The following is a 14,205-nucleotide window of genomic DNA, read 5'->3' as shown; positions in this document are numbered from 1 at the left end:
GTACATTTAAGTAACAGTGTTTATGTCAATTTGTAACATAAATATGTAAAATACACAAGTCGCCAGTTTTGCAACAAGTTGAGCGTTCTATTGGGAAAGCTGAATCTTATCTTTCATTTTCTTAAAGTGCCTAATATAGATAAATGTATTAGCTCCACTTTGTTAACCGAATGATAACTTGAACTGGCTTGTCTCCAAATGCCCTGGTTCCCCTGTGGCCCAGGTTCTCTGTTTAAGGGACCAACAGTTACGAATTATTTTGATAACCAGCTGTGATGAGTTCAGGGACATTCACAACAACCAGAACATTAAAAAAAAAAGTTTTTCTTTTAAACTTTGTCATGAACACATCCCTCCCCATCTTGTATCTTTGCCAGATTCTTGTCTGTAAGCTCAGTTGTGATGCCTTCATTACAATAAGGTCTGTCATCATCGATCAAAAAGAGGAAAGGGAAAATCTCAACATGGTCCTTCTGCTGACCTAATGAGACAACAGGCAAACATCAGAGGCAGCAGCTGATTGACTCCAGCTTTATATATATATATATATATATATATATATATACACACATATATATATATATATATATATATATATATATATATATATATATATATATATATATATATATATATATATATATATAAATGTACAAATCCTCAATCAAATCAAACAAAGAGTACTTTAAATGCCGGTAGTCTTCTATTTTTAGAGTCCTTGGCTACATTTTTTCAGAATAAGTCATTTGAAGTTTATTAATTGTAGTTTGACCTACTTGACCTACTTATAGTACTACTAATATTTGAGAGTTTTTCTATGTATTAATAGGTTTAACGAAAATAAAATTATGAAGTGGCACTGTAAGACTTCACTGCGTGACAGTGATGACTACGTTCATCTTAGGCACCGGCATTCCTAGTGCGCACACATGCATGCAGACCTATAATTTGTCTCTTTTTAGAAAATTTGGGAGAATTCATTTGAATAACAAATTACCTTTTTTGTCTATCTGATAGAGGTAAAAAACAAAAACAAACTGTTTATTTGTTGTTTACAAGCTGGCAATAAAGCAATTGCTGTTTCCATAGAAAAGTAAAGTTTCAGCCTAGAAAGGTGGGCTTTGTTGGAGCAGAGTGTCAAGGAGAAAAAAATACTTTGCAATGATAGCATCACAGTCACAAGTTCACACATGCTCACATTGATGTTTTCAGAGAACAACAGGATATTGAAAATCTACATCTATCTAAGTTTCCCATGACAACTTGTCTTTCTTTCTGTCTGATCTTTAGAAATTTTGCATGATATTTGCATCAGAGCGGTAGCAGCGGAGAAATTCCGGCTCATGGGTGGAGAGCAGACAGGTATGTGTGAACGTGATTCAGAGGGCAGGTCTGACGAGCAGCAGAAGGTGGCAGCTCTGCAGGGAAAGGTTCCTCGCAACCTGGAGGGAACATCAGACATGCTCGATAGGAATTCATGAAACATTTTCCCGTCTTTCTTTGTGGTTAAACCAGGTATCGGGTGAGTGTTAATCATACTATTAATATGAATCTACCTACAGTAGAGAATTACAATCATTTTCTTTATCTGCTGACATTAATTGAATCTACTGTTGTAAATGCCTCATGTTTGCTCTCTAAACTAATAACTGAACTGAATTCTAAACTAGTACTGTTTTCTTACAGAATTGTTATAGACTTTACATAATTTCCTCTTTGTTTTCACGTCATATATTTAGTTGGATTCTTTTTTAACAAAGAGCAGGTTGGCAGTTATTGCCACAATCAGATACGTTCGTAGATTACAAACTGCTTTGTGGTTGCCGCATTTTCTATCACCACATCAATCAAACCCATTAGTAGCTGTAAACTGCTTGCCGCGCAGTAAACTACCTACAAATAGCTGTCATAAATTTGACTTTCTTGTTATCTCTCCCAATAGATAAAGTAAGAGGTGTTAGTTTGATGATACAAACAGACGACTACAAAGGAAGCTTTCATAAAATCAACTAACAACAAAGCATTTAGTTAAAATAACTCAACACAACCGGCACAAAAGCTCTGTTGAGAAGCACTGAAAGATCTTTATAGGGCTTCAACGAATGTGTTTCAGTCCTGTAGTTATTTTTGAAAAAGACTGTATATACAAATGATGGTCCTAGCACTGTATCACTGTATCATATGACTACAGAAAATGCTTCTTCATGTATAGACATGCGCCACACGATGTAATCTAAGATGTGTGGAGGAAAGGCACCAAGAATGTTACCATGCTTGTATTTAGGAAGATAGAACGTTGAACAGTCAGGGGTGATGGGAGTTCTGTCCACCCCCCAAAAAAAACATCAAATTTCCTAAAGAGAAGCAGTCAAGCCATCATAGCCAGTGATCGCTGATTCTGATGGCAAATTTTTACCAACAATTTTATCAGAATTTGTGATGAAGAGGTTTTGTGATTTCTCACCCATTTTTTAAAATATATTCTTTACATTTTGTTTCTGAATGTATTCTTTTGACTTGTTTGTTTTGCAGTGTAAAAAGACAAAACTCACCATATTAGCACAATGGCATTTTTTTTCTACCTATGTTTCCTTGAATTTTAAAATATTATGTTTAATTTTTCAATGGTTACCATTGCCTAAAATGTTTTAAATTATATTCCACAGTAAAACATAATTCATATATGTTCCTCCAGTCACTCACTGCTTTCACTATAGATCACAGTGTCATCTGCAAACATCATGATCCACAAAGATTCCAGTTAGTGTCTCCATCACCCCAGCAAAAAAAGAACAAGCTTCATGCTGACCCTTGGTGCAGCCCCACGGCCACCTACACAACTCCAACTGTACTTCTCTGCCACTCCAGACTTTCTCAGACAAACCACAGTTCCTCTCTCAGTCTCCTGCTATAGACTTTCCCCAGATCCATGAAAAAATAATGCATCTTTTTCTGACCTTCTCTGTTCTTTTTCAGAACCACCCTCAAAGCAAACATGGCTTCTGTGGGTGTATTTCTCGACATGATACCATACTGTTGCTCACATTTGCTCAGTCTAGCTTCCACTGCTATCCCCCACCCTTTCCCAGAATTTCATTGTGTGACTTGTGCTTTATCCCTCTGTAGTTTCCACAACTTTGGCTATGGGCATCTGTACCCTTCTCTCTATGCCTCAGCCATCCTCTCTTCAGCAACTTTATTTATAAAGCACTTTAACACAAGTAAAATTAAACAAAGCACTGTAAATTAAAAGCTAAATACAATAAAACCAAATTTAATAAATAGGTGTCCCACTTTTTGTTAGTCATACCTTTCCTTATGACACACTCCTGAACTTCTTTAGTCAACCACCACATTTCCTCATTTGTTTTTTTGATTTGGATGACACACAAAGTATATTCCTCCAAGTCTTCCTCCTAGTCTCTCTGATCGCTTTAGTTATTCCAGTCATCTGGAACATTACATATGCCATCTTTCATTTTTCTAATATTTATCACAATCAATCAAATATGTGCAAGTAATACTAAACTACCATTTTTTTTATAACAGACAGTTACTGATAGTGTATTATAGGCCAAAAAAATACTTGTTGATTTTCTTTATGATAGTTGAGTGTTTATGGCAGATGAGTTTTCTGACAAAACCCTGTATTTCTAAGGCAACAGTGGGAATTGTACACAGGTGTCTTGTGTCAGTCTTACACCCAGTCAACTGAGCTATCCAGCTCCGTTTTTTCTGCATTGCAGTAAATAATTAAATGTACACATTGTGTCTGGGTATGCTTTTCCATTCTAACGCAACGCAACAATTTTTAATACAACTCATCATTAAAGCTAACAATTCGTTGTTTGCAAGATGTTTTTTTTCCCCCTCTGGTCAAATTCACAGCAAGTTAGTCAGATAAAACATGTTCTGTTCTAAGCTAAATACCATGCCAACCAAACCTTTCAGCTTCTCAGGGTAGGATTTTCCAAATAGAACAGATTTATTGTTTTATGGAACCTATAATCACACATTTGGGGCAGCACTTGGAGCAGGAAGGTAGTATTTTAAACCGTAAACAGTAAAGTAATACTTTTTTTAACGATTGTTTAGCAGTGCAGGTGGAGAGACTTTTTATTTTTTGGTTTTCTAATAGTGATGAATCATCAATGTCTTGGAATCTGGTGCTGGAGCGGAATGAGAAAACATTGAAGACGAGCTCGGCACTTGAAGCAGGACTGAAAGCAGCACACACCTGAACGGAAATTAGGAAACAACTGGTCGGGGGTCACAGGTCAAAACTTAAAAACATGATGGGAATAGTACTTAAAATAAAAGTGAACTGACAGCCATAGAGGGGGAAAGAGAATTATTGCTAAGAGTGAAAAGGAGTTCCATAATCACTCCGGTCTGTTTGGATTCCTTAATATTTCCGAACTGTAGGAACTGATGCAGAAAACAAAAACCCTTGTAATGACAGGAAGATGATTAAGCAAAAAGGACAAAGGGAAGAATTTTCCTTTTCATGTCATTATAAAGATTACAGTTCATTCTTACTGTAGAAATTGTTAAATTTGTTTTTGCTGACATTTATTTCAAAGAATAACCTACACTGGATGACAAAGCTAGCTGTGGATCGTCTTTGGCTTTTTAACAAAAACGTATAAAAAACATTTAAAAATAGTAAAAAATGGATTTTATGTGATTAATATACAAATGTTTGAGAATTTACACAATTTTCTTAGAAAGTGAATTATTTCTACCGATTCAGGTTATTTCTGCTTTTACATTTTGTGGTGTTACAATCAGGTGGTGTACCATAAATTATTCAGCTCAAACATCATGAACCAGTTAATTTGATCTAACAAAGCAATTCCAAGCAGCATGAGTTTGTATTGTGGTTCTAGTGTTCTGTAGAATTGTCGTTGCTCAGGGCCTGGAATGTTGCCACATTGCAGGAACAGGTTTTGACTTGTCTTGATACTTACAGTTTTTGTTGTGTTTTTCTGTCATGATTTTTTTTTTCAAAGCTTACAGATTAAAAGAAATCCCTCCGTGTGTTATCAAGTGCTTGAATTTACTGTATGTGATTTTTAAGCGTCCTTGAAAGCCCTGCTATGTGACACAGTTTTTAACGAAAACTTCAATCAGCAGATGACTCCTGAGGATAGCCACACCCCCTTTCATCGTCACTGTTAAGGGCCGCAGGGCAGGCTGTTACTAACTCGTTAAATGGAGGTAGAGTTAAGGGCGCAGTGATGTTGTTTTTAAGAATTTTTCAACCACCAACCTTTTTTGCCAAAAAGTTTTCATGTGTGCGGGCTGGAGTGTGTGTGTTTGTGTGTCCTGTCGCCACATTCTTTTTTGGAAGAGTTTCAACTTTTAAAATTCCTTTTTTTCTTCTTTTTTTCGTCTGTACAGAACTCTCAGTTTACTGTTGGCAAGTAATGACAAGTAAGACAGTCACAGAATAACCAAATAGTAGTTGTTTAAAGTACACAAACACACAAGTGAGCTTTTCCTGGTTCTCCTCTGTTCTATACAAAACTTTTTTCTACTAAATACTAGCTTTGTTTATCCCACATAAACTCACATATTACTTAATCATCGCTAACCTTTACATATATAAGGAATACATACTTCAATTGAGCCAAGAATATATGAAAATTGAATTTGAATTAAATACAATTATATTGGAAAACCTTCTAATGGGTATCCTGCCAACCGGATTAAACTCAAAGTATCAAGATATACATACATACTTTGTTCTAGTTATAAATTAGATAAGGTGTGATTAATCTTTGTGTTTTTTGTGTTTTTAGAAACTTGATACCCACAATGGATAAAGGTGAACCGCTCCTTTGCCCTTTGCTGCAAAAGATGACGGTCCATGGACTCAACAACAACACCAAGGCTAACTTGGTAGTAGTTGGTGTCCACGGTCTGGTCTCCTTGTTGGGGATTTTGGAAAACGCTCTGATCATCTGGGTTGTGGGATTCCGCCTCTCACGTCGCACAGTGACTTCTGTTTGGGTGCTCAATCTGGCCCTTACAGACTTTCTGGCCACCCTGACGCTTCCCCTCTTCACTGCCTACCTTCACTCTTCCCACAGTTGGGAGCTCGGTGACCCTCTCTGCAAAGTCCAAGCCTCCATTTTTTTTTTCAACATGTTTGTATCGGCCTTTCTGTTGGCAGCTATTTCCCTGGACCGATTACTTCTTGCAGTCAAGCCAGCGTGGAGCCGGAATGATCGGTCTGTGGCTGGAGCGTGGAAGGTGTCCGCACTGGGCTGGCTGTGGGGGGCAATAAACACAGCACCATACTTTGTGTTTCGTTCAGTGGTTGAAAAGATGGATGGAAGGAAGTTATGTTATTACAACTTTGCCCTGTATTTGCCTTCCAATGGAACTCTGCAAAGGGACTGTGATGTGAGACACGGAACAATGGCAATTTCCAAGATGTTGTTGGCTTTCCTGATCCCCCTGATGATCATAACAGGAAGCCACATTAAAACTGCTCTGTCTCTAAAGGCAAGGGACAGGAGGAGAAAGCAAAGTGCCATTTTCCTACCTGACGAACAGATCACCTTGAGCACCAACGAACCATCAAAACGGAAATTTAGTACTGCCAGTACTAAAACAAACAATATGTTGCTTGGGTCAATTTCTACAAAGCCAAGAAAGAACAGTCTGCACCCCTCTTCTTCCCTCAGACCTAATGGTCAGGACATGCTCTCCCAGAGTTTCAAAAAACTGGTGACAGCTGCAGTTTTAGTGTTTGTACTCTGCTGGGCTCCTTATCATATCTTCTGCATGATTGAACTCACAGCTCAGCATAATGAAGAAACTCTCAAACTGGTGGAGACGTGGCTCCCCCTGGCTGCAACATTGGCTTTCCTAAACCCAGTACTAAATCCTATCCTGTATACCTTCAGCTGCCCAAAATTATTTGTGAGAATTAAACAAAGTCTGGGTGCAGTGTTTGACGGACTGGTGGAAGAGAGAGGGGGGTTTCCAATGTCCCCATCGGGCACCATCAGAGATCGCATGAAGCGGAGGAGCAGTCGGGATGTCACAGCCACAACACCAGGATCTCCAAAGTTCTCCTCTTCACTTAGACAATCATCTCACTCTTAGTTCTCAGACGTGACATGGCAACACAGGACAAGCATCTGTTCCATTTTTCTTTTTTTTTTCTTTTTGTAAACTTTAAATTCAAAACTTTGAACTGTGGCCAGAATAAAGAATTTTAACTACAACGTAGCAAAGATAGCAAGAACTTCAGATAAACCAGTTTGTGAAAAAAACATTCAAGGTTTTACAAACTATTCTGTCCCGCTGGGATTTCAGGGGCTTTTCGTAAGTTGAAGGCAATACACTGAATATGTAGAAATGTACGATTTGAAGATTTTCATGAGACTCTGTAAATAAATGCCAATAAAGCCTTAGTTATATGCAAGCCCCGGCATGGGTGCTGTAATGTTTTGGGTTTTCCGGGTCCGTAGCGGGTCGTAGACAGGTGTTGCACCATCTCAAAGGGAGTGCAGGTGTGTCTCGGAGTTGTGGCTCAAGTGACCACCCTAATGCTAGGTTACAAATATTTTTGAAAATCGTTGGCGTGGCAATGAATGTAGACGGCATCAGTCAGGCGGGGATGATGGTGGAAACAGGATCGCCGACTGGCAGCCGCTCTGTGTTCATGTCACCAGGGGGTGGTTGATCATCAGACAATTTTAGGGACCGTAGAAACCCTTTTATCAGTCAATTATCACTCTGCTGTCTCCCTTCCCACCCCCACCAACTGTGGCCATAACTTGACTGCCACAATGTTCCCTCAAAATGTGTCCTGGCCTCTGCGGCCGCTGCACAGCGTGTACAAATGGGACTGAAAAAAACAAACAAAATACAACAAATGGGACTGATGCAGTGCGGCCACCTGCTGAATTCTTGCATTTAGGTTGTTGCGTGTTGGCATTTCGGGATATGTGACCGTAAGCTTAATGGACGTCATAAAAATGCAATACCCACTTATGACATACAGGTGATGCTGTTGTACGGTGTCCTTATGCTGCACTGCAGCCATTAGTAAGGTGCGTGTTCTGGCACCTCACTGACTGCACGAAAATGCTTTATGTAAGTGAAACATACTGTACGTGCCTGTATGAAGTCCGTGGGATAATCATACAAACTACTCTCTGATTGTCTAATTTACTCGTTTCAAACAGCGGGGTTAGCTCGCACCTTTCCCTTTAACAGCACCAATAAGCTCTGTGTGCAGGGCTCAGGATTCATGGGGGGTAGAAAAAAGGAAAAACCCATAAGACATGCCTGTGTATCATCCATATCCACCTTATGTGTTGCTTAAGTATTCACTACAGCCTGTCGCCTGCAACATGCACATAGAAAAAGATATGCAGTAACATTTTCTACGATCTCACAGACCATACAGATTGGCCCATTTTTTACCCGCAGACAGCCCATCTCTTATAGTATATTAGTATCTTTGTTTAGATAATTATTGTATGTGAAAAATGTAAATTCTGTATGTTAAATAAAGGAAGAAATAATTTTTCTTGCCTAGTTTTGGTACATTTTGAACAAAAAACATACTGATGGTTACTATTGACAATAAGGCATCCATTTGAGTGTAGGGCTGTTAAACTGGGCTGGTTGTGTTCTGTTTAGAACAATGTTGTGTTCACAGTGAAAAACAAGTGTTAGGGTAGACATCACATGCACTCAACCTGTATGGTGACCACTACAGACGCCATGACAATGGAACAGACAATCATGGTGCATGCAGTAAGTGTGTTAGGAATTGGATTTGTAATTCAGGATTTGTACGGCTAATGGTAGTGACTCATGGGTGATGCTGTCGCACAGTGCCCTTTCGCCACATTCTGGTCGTTAGTAGGCATTGGCGCCTTATCGACCATGGGAAATTCTACACGCACAAACTAAGATCTGTCCAGTTTTCTAAGTTTTCTAACAGCCACCTATCACGACTAAAGACCATTTGTGGGTTTGCAGGATTTAGTGGAGTGTTGACAAAAATCTAGCCACAGGGGTTGCAAGCCAGTTGCCTCTGTGCCGGTCCCAAGCCCGGATAAATAGAGAGGGTTGCGTCAGGAAGGGCATCCGGCGTAAAAATTGCCAAAATAACCATGCGAATCATCCACAACACTTTAGACATACCGGATCGGTCGAGGCCCGGGTTAACAACGACCGCCACCGATGCTGTTAACCTACAGGGTGTCTGTGGAAATTTGACTACTGTTGGTCGAAGAAAGAGGGGAGGCAGAAGGGCCCGTGGCCAGAGAGAGAAGGGAAAAGGCAGGAACATAGGTTTGAGAATAGGGACTCTTAACGTTGGCACAATGACAGGGAAAGGCAGAGAGCTGGCAGACATGATGGAGAGAAGGAAGGTAGATGTACTGTGTGTGCAGGAGACAAGGTGGAAGGGCAGCAAGGCACGTAGTATTGGAGGAGGATACAAACTGTTCTATCATGGTGTTGATAGGAAGAGAAACGGGGTAGGAGTGATTCTGAAGGGGGAGTTTGTAAACAGTGTTCTAGAGGTGAAAAGAGTCTCAGACAGGATGATGAGCCTAAAGTTAGAAATTGAAGGGGTGATGGTGAATGTAGTCAGTGGGTATGCGCCACAGGTTGGCTGTGAGTTAGAAGTGAAGGAGAGATTCTGGAGTGAGTTGGATGAGGTCATAGAGAGTTTCCCCAGAGGAGAGAGAGTTGTTATTGGAGCAGACTTTAATGGGCATGTTGGTGAGGGCAACAGAGGTGATGAGGAGGTGATGGGCAGGTTTGGTGTGAAGGAAAGGAATCTGGAGGGACAGATGGTGGTGGACTTTGCGAAGAGGATGGAAATGGCTGTAGTCAACACTTACTTCCAGAAGAGAGAGGAACATAGAGTGACATACAGAAGTGGAGGTAGGAGTACTCAGGTGGACTACATCCTATGTAGACGAGGTCATTTGAGAGAGGTTATTGACTGCAAAGTGGTGGTAGGAGAGAGTGTAGCCAGACAGCACCGCATGGTGGTGTGTAAGATGACTCTGGAGGTCAGGAAGAAGAAGAGAGGGAAAACAGAAAAGAAGACCAAGTGGTGGAAGCTACAGAATGAAGAAACTTGTGAGGAATTTAGGCAGAAGTTGAGACAGGTCCTGGGTGGTCAGGATGAGCTTCCAGATGACTGGGAAACTACAGCAGAAATTATCAGGGAAACAGGTAGGAAGGTGCTAGGTGTGTCATCTGGAAAGAGGAAAGACGGTAAAGAGACTTGGTGGTGGAATGAGGAAGTACAGGAATGCGTCCAGAGGAAGAGGTTGGCTAAAAGGAAGTGGGATGTAGAAAGGACTGAGGAAGGTAGACAGGAGTACAAGGAAGCGCAGCGTAGAGTGAAGAGAGTGGTGGCAAAGGCCAAACAGAAAGCTTACGATGAGCTATATGACAGGTTAGACACAAAGGAAGGAGAGAAGGACTTGTACAGGCTAGCCAGACAGAGAGACAGAGATGGGAAGGACGTGCAACAGGTAAGGGTGATAAAGGACAGAGATGGAAAGGCGCTAACAACTCAGGAGAGTGTACAGAAAAGATGGAAGGAGTATTTTAAGGAGCTGATGAACGAGGAAAATGACAGGGAAAGAAGGGAGGAAGATGTGGTTGTTGTGGAGCAGGAAGTAGCAGAGATTGGAAAGGAGGAGGTTAGGAAGGCTCTGAAAAGGATGAAGAGCGGAAAGGCCGTTGGTCCTGATGACGTAACTGTGGAGGTATGGAAGTGCTTAGGAGAGACAGCAGTGGAATTTCTAACGAGGTTGTTCAATAGGATTTTAGAGAGTGAGAAGATGCCTGAGGAATGGAGGAGAAGCGTTCTGGTTCCGATCTTTAAGAACAAGGGTGACACGCAGAACTGCAGCAACTATAGAGGAATAAAGTTGATGAGCCACACAATGAAGCTGTGGGAAAGAGTAGTGGAAGCCAGGCTTAGGAAGAAGGTGGAGATTTGTGAGCAGCAGTATGGTTTCATGCCCCGTAAGAGCACCACTGATGCCATTTTTGCTTTGAGAATGTTGATGGAAAAGTACAGAGAAGGTCAGAAGGAGCTGCATTGTGTGTTTGTGGATTTAGAGAAGGCGTATGACAGGGTGCCGAGGGAGGAGCTGTGGTACTGTATGAGGTCGTCTGGAGTGGCAGAGAAGTATGTCAGAGTAGTTCAGGACATGTATGAGAGAAGTATGACGGTGGTGAGATGTGCTGTAGGTCAGACAGAGGAGTTCAAGGTGGAGGTGGGACTACACCAAGGATCAGCTTTGAGTCCTTTTTTGTTTGCTATGCTGATGGACAGGCTGACAGACGAGGTAAGACAGGAATCTCCCTGGACAATGATGTTTGCGGATGACATTGTAATTTGCAGTGAGAGTAGAGAGCAGGTGGAGGAACAGCTAGAGAGGTGGAGGTTTGCTCTGGAAAGAAGAGGCATGAAGGTCAGTCGTAGTAAGACAGAATACATGTGTCTGAACGAGAGGGATCAAGGTAGAAGCGTTAGGTTACAGGGGACTGAGGTGAAGAAGGTGCAGGAGTTTAAGTACTTGGGGTCAACAGTTCAGTGTGATGGGGATTGTGGAAAAGAGGTGAAGAGGCGAGTGCAGGCAGGTTGGAGCGGTTGGAGGAAAGTGTCAGGAGTGTTGTGTGACAGAAGAGTGCCAGCAAGACTCAAAGGAAAGGTGTACAAGACAGTGGTGAGACCAGCTCTGCTCTATGGGTTAGAGACGGTAGCAGTGAGACAGAGACAAGAGGCTGAGATGGAGGTAGCAGAGATGAAGATGTTGAGGTTCTCCTTAGGAGTGACCAGGTTAGACAGGATAAGGAACGAGTACATCAGAGGGACGGCTCATGTTGCCTGTGTTAGCGACAAAGTCAGAGAAGCCAGACTGAGATGGTTTGGACATGTTCAGAGGAGGGATAGTGGATATATTGGTAGAAGGATGTTGGAGATGGAGCTGCCTGGCAGGAGGGCAAGAGGACGGCCAAAGAGGAGATACATGGATGTCTTAACAGAGGACATGAAGTTGGCTAATGTTAGGGTAGAAGATGTCCATGATAGAGTGAGGTGGAAAAGGATGATTCGCTGTGGCGACCCCTGATGGGAAAAGCCGAAAGAGAAAGAAGAAGTGGAGTGTTGACAAAAGGAATAGTCTTGCTATTGGAGTTTATGTTTTTGTTCCAACAAAGTTAACCAAAATACAAAAACATAGATGTGAATAAACATTTCATGGACCAAACCTGCAGCTTATTACATGGAAAATTAAATCTGTTCTTCATAAACAATCAACTGGCTTTCTTGAAGGAAGAAATATCTAAAGAAAGGTTTAGTCAAGGTCCAGTTATCAAATATTATTATTATCGACACGTCGATGTGGATCTTAAGGCCAAAAGGAGGTAAAAGGTAAACTAAGAAGAGCAAACATCTCCTACAATCTGAAATTATAAATAAAATGTTTATTTTTGCTGAAAGTGTTTTGTTTTTGATGCTTTGATACAACAGTGCAGCATTGCAGAGAGCATAGTTTAGGAGGTTTGATTCATATTTTGATAAACAATAAATTTTTTAAGTAAAAAATGTTCATTATTAGATGTTTTTGTGTATTATTTAAGGCATACCACAATAAAAATGCTGATTTCTCCTCTCACACTAAACAAATAACCAGAGACTCAAGGTTATGAGTTTAAAGAATGCACTGCTACTTGATGTGTTATTATTTTCAAACTGGTAAGTAGAAAAATCCAAATGGGTAAAAATGTGTTTGGCTTTTCTCATGTGCACCACCAGAGGGCAGCGTGAGCTTGAATACATTAATATTTATAACGCAAAAACAGAATTAATCTTTTCAGGCCATGTCATCCTGGAGAGCTTCACATCTACATATCTGGGCACCTTTCTGACTGATTGGATTGCTTCATATCCTTTATCCATTTTGATTGACTGTCTTATCACCATCATGGCTTTTTAATTTTCATGCCTTTCAAACTGACACACTTCTAATCTGGCTGGTATATAATGTAGGCCACAGCAGCATGGGATTATCAGGAAGGTAGTTGTAATTTGGCCAGAATATAACACCGTAAAGATGCAGCGTATGAAGCAAACCGGGATTAAACTCAGGGTCAGGCTGACGAAGATTCAGTTCCCCGTCAATCCTCCAAAGCCACTAGACTCTGCTCCTCTTTTTCTCTGCATATGTTGCTTTGTGTAGATCTGGATGTACACACAAACCATCTCAAATAACACACAAGGAAAAAAAACACTAAAAAGAACATTTATTAAAATTTTTTTTTCCTTTTTTTGGGGATTTAATTTGTATGTTGTTTTTGTTGTTTGTTTTTTTTTTTTGGGGGGGGGTCACAACTTTCTTATAAAAGATTTACAGCAAAAAGAGGCTAAAAAGTAGTTTTTTCTTCCACAGTTGACATTCTATAATTCTTGTATCCACTTCGGCCCTCTTTTCTGACTGTCAGTGCACAAAGGCAGGATTCCTCCCTGTCAAGTCTCCAGCTCACACACACACACACACAAACAAGAACACACACTCGTTGCCACAGACTGTTAGGGATCGGATCAACAAGTCTGAGTAATTTTGAACTGTGGAAACAGCCAGGAGGGTTTCATGCAAACACATGAAGAGGGTGTTCACTCCTGGAAGGACATATCCCACATTTGAACCAAAGCCTCTCTGCTGCTGCATCCAACAACACAATGAAAACCAAAACTAGGTGAATCGCGCTTTATGGAAGAGCAGAAATCCAACCTGAACTGCATCTCTGTGATCTTCAGCTCCTGGTCATGTCTTTGGCTGATATTATTCCAAGCACCACACACAAAAACGAATGGAAATTCACCCCCAACAGCTTAACATTTGTTGTTGGTTGCCTGTAGTTCAAGGGGTAATAGTTAAAACTGGAATGGTTTCGAACTGGGACAGCAATTATTTGAGTGTGGTTTTATTAAGCCATTACCCACAATTCTTTTACATACGTGTGTCCACAGCTGAAAGGTTGATGTTTTTACATGTTTTAGCCTATAGGCCCCCAAACCCTAACCCTAACCCTTCCTCTGGGTCTGGAGTGTCCTGACCCTAACCCTAAACAAAGAAAGTGTGGCCAAGGACAGAATTCAGGATTAGCCAAACCTATTTCTGCATTTAAAATAAG

The 14,205-nt window shown here is 40.8% G+C and overlaps 1 protein-coding gene across 1 annotated transcript in view; it reads right to left on the bottom strand.

Moving 5' to 3' along the window:
• The window catches only part of LOC101165952 (von Willebrand factor A domain-containing protein 7), a 53,050-nt gene that overhangs the window by 15,285 nt on the left and 23,560 nt on the right, over nucleotides 1–14,205 (bottom strand). The gene's annotated exons all lie outside the window — the stretch shown is intronic.

The sequence above is a fragment of the Oryzias latipes genome, chromosome 1, assembly GCF_002234675.1.
Source record: "Oryzias latipes chromosome 1, ASM223467v1".
NCBI classification, from domain to species: domain Eukaryota; kingdom Metazoa; phylum Chordata; class Actinopteri; order Beloniformes; family Adrianichthyidae; genus Oryzias; species Oryzias latipes.
The sequence above is the reverse complement of the archived record's forward strand: the minus strand, read 5'-3'. Positions and strand labels throughout refer to the sequence as shown.